Consider the following 265-nt stretch of genomic DNA (forward strand, 5'->3'; position numbering starts at 1 on the left):
GCCCCCAGCGCGGTCGGGTGCAGGGAGGAGGGGCTCCGCGTGGCCGTGGGTGCTGCCTGCAGGCAGGACGTGGACCCTCTGCCCTTTCCCACGCCGTGTTGTGCTCCGCTGTGGTCCGAGAAGGACCGGGAGCCAGAGCTCAACTCATTTCCCAGCTCTGCCACCGTTCAGTTTCCCAGCGTGAGTCAGAGTCCCTGCGGGCAGAGCCCTCTCCCTCCAGGGTCAGTGTGCTGCTCTCCCCGTCCTCCCACCCTGCCGGGAGCTC

The sequence above is a fragment of the Acanthisitta chloris genome, unplaced genomic scaffold, assembly GCF_000695815.1.
Source record: "Acanthisitta chloris isolate BGI_N310 unplaced genomic scaffold, ASM69581v1 scaffold3026, whole genome shotgun sequence".
Taxonomy (NCBI): domain Eukaryota; kingdom Metazoa; phylum Chordata; class Aves; order Passeriformes; family Acanthisittidae; genus Acanthisitta; species Acanthisitta chloris.